Here is a 3,404-nt window from a genome sequence, read left to right on the forward strand (position 1 = left end):
AAGATAGAATACATACCTCTTTGATGTAGAATGTCTTCATAAAGCTTGAGTGCCTAGTGCCCCAAGTGTGACACCTCAAATGGTTCACACAACACCAAATACACTTGGAATAACTTGAGAGAATTCTACACTTCATGAAAATCGGCTAGCCCTCTCTAGAATAATCTAGTGGCCGATTTTCCTCAAGAATAAGATGCTTATATAGTTATACAATTAGGGTAAACTCTAATTGTCATGACTTTCCATTTCCTTGGATCCATGGGTTCAAATATACCATGGAGCATCCATAGAGCATCATATGGGTTTTGGCCCAACTAGATAATCCATGGAGCATTAGCCCACTATACAAGTATGGATGATTTACACAATCAACCCATATATTTAATTAGTCTTCTTTTGATCACTTAATTAATCCTAGATTAATTCTTGATCAATACTAATTAAATAATCTTATTATTCTTATTAATAATATACTAGAACTTATAATATATTAATAACCATAAGTGTCTTATTTCTCTCATTATAGTCTATCCAAGTGCATGATGCCATGCAACCCAAATGGACCATGCCGGGTCGGGTCAAGTCTTACCAATTATAGTTATGGACTTAGACATTAATCCAACAATAATTACTTATGTGAAAACTAAAAATGACCCTTACTAGTAGATCTATAGTTGCTGAGTGGATATGCTTAGGTTATATGTGACAAACATTTTATAGACATAAAATCTGTGATCTACGCTTTACATCCAGCTCCTTGTTTGGTTGTGGTCTTAGAGTTGAATCACTAATTCAAAGGTCTATTCTATCCTTAGTTATATATAGCTGGTATGCACTATGTAAGTATAGAAGTAACTGGTAAGGCTCATCCTATAAATATCTTTAGTAATACATCTATTTCATGTTTCTTACACCAATATTCTCACTTAGATAACATGGCTGGATTTCATCCGCCAGGAGACCCATACTTTCCCGATCAAGGGAATGGTGGATGGCTTGAAGTTGAACAAGAAGAAGATCACCCGGTAGTCCCACAAGAAGAAGACCCCGAGCAGAGTTCTGAGGAAGAGAACGAAGAGGAAGTTCAGGAGGACTCCGACTCAGAACCAAAGGTCTATGATCCACCTCTAGTTGCCTAAAATGCTAACCCACGATAGGATTTTCAAGGCCTGACGCCTCTTTGGGCAGTAAACTTGGGATGGTGGAGCCACAAACAGGGACAACCACCTCCTTATAATGGAGACCGAAACTTCTACAACTTGAGTGAGGGATGCTCAGTTGACAGAATCCTCCCTATCTTGGTTCGTCGTGTTGCTCACAATGCTAAATAAGGAAGAGCAACCATAGACCAAGTCACGGAAATTAAGGCTAACTCAGGAGTCAACACAGTTCGCCTCTGGTATCTTACCGATGACCAGGAGTTGACAAGGACTCACACTAATGCACTACAGAGGAAACTGGATGCCATCTGATCCGAAGTTAGAGAACTTCGATAGAGCCATGTTGCATTGGAAAGGCGTGTGTGGGAAATAGAACACTAGTTGGCTGAATCCAGGGTAGAATCTAGTACTAATCAGGACAACACTTCTCAGGAGTAGAGCACATTCTACTCACTCTTTTTTATATATATTAAGTCTACTTTTGGACTCTAGTATTATTTTCTTACTTATGTTTAGACCTTGCACTTTCAGTTCGTTAGGTCTTTGTGCTGTCAAAGTTTTCTCTATATTGGTTTGTTGTAGACCTATTACAAAGTCGAATTTTCCTTAACTGTATACATATATAATACCAACGATATTGACAGGCATCTAATTGTCTTTGAAAAATCTCTATCAAAATTCTTTCATATTTCTAGTGGTAGACCTCTATTGCAAACACTTCTTAAATTACATATTGAACCAGGGTAAATTAGTTCAAAGATGCGCAATCCGCCAACTCAACAACCAGCTCCACCTCAATTTGATCATGTGGTTTTTCAAGCTGCAGTGACCGTGGCTATAATGGCAGCCTTAACTCAGATCCACACTAGCGGTACTAGTGGGGGTGGAACGGTTGCTAACTCTACCCAAGGTGATAGTCATGGACACCCTAGGGAGTGTTCATACAAGGACTTCACAAATTGCAAACCCAAAGCCTTTAATGGGACTGGGGGAATCATTGCTCTATCGCAATGGTTTGAGAAATCGATTCGATCTTCGTGATTTGCTCCTGCCCAGAAGGAAGCAAAGTAAAATTTACTACCTACAACTTCTCTGACAGAGCCCTCACATTGTAGAATGGCCATGTTAAGTAGTTTACTCTCGAATTTTCGTTTGGTTCAAAAAGCTTCAAAATAAAAGTCGAGAAATCACAATCTGAGCCCCGATCGATAAATCTATTACGTATACAAGCAACTAGGGTGAGTTTTTATGACCCCTTTTTACTATTTTTAACAATTTAAGGGGAAGACACATATACGTCTTGTTTTACGATAATTTACGCTCCCATATGTGGTCATAATGTGTTTATTTACATTTATTGTGTTTATTTATGATTATATCAAGTGTACCTACATTTCTTTATATTTATTTCTTTCGTTATTACATTCCGTTTTGTTTATCTCATAATTTAATTATCCGTTTTGTTTATTTTGTTTATAAATAATTTGTTAATCATGCGTTTACAATTACCATTATTTTATGATCTTTTTATGTCATAATATGTCATCAAGCGATTTATAAGATAAAACAAAGTGAAATATGCATATATATATATATATATATATATATATATATATATATATATATATATATATATATATATATATATATATATATATATATATATATTCATCTATATGATTTTTACACAAAATGGTTATGATATATATATATATATATATATATATATATATATATATATATATATATATATATATATATATATATATATATATATATATATATATATATATATATATATATATATATATATATATATATATATATATATATATATATATATCAGGGTTCTAAAAATCTGGCCATGGCTTCGCCATAACTCCAACGTTTGCACTTGCCACCAAATTTTAACAAAATGTCGTCTTAACTCAAATATGTAAATAAAAATAAATAATAGTAGAAAATGTATATAAAATTATTAATTATATACAAAATTTCCTCCTTTAGTCATACCTTACAAACGATGTGACTTGCTGTGAGAACAAGGATTGCGCGGACAAGGTTTTGAGAACTCAAACCTTGAGTTAATATGTCACCAGTGATTGCTAGTAACAAAAGATCCAGTCAAGTATGAATAAACCAGTCAGGACTTGAAGTAAATAACTCAACTAAGTGTTCAACATAATTAATATAAAGTATGAACAATGAAAGTAAATAAGAACACGAAGAATATTAGAAATAAAT

Source organism: Lactuca saligna, chromosome 3 (assembly GCF_052625555.1).
Source record: "Lactuca saligna cultivar CGN05327 chromosome 3, ASM5262555v1, whole genome shotgun sequence".
NCBI classification, from domain to species: domain Eukaryota; kingdom Viridiplantae; phylum Streptophyta; class Magnoliopsida; order Asterales; family Asteraceae; genus Lactuca; species Lactuca saligna.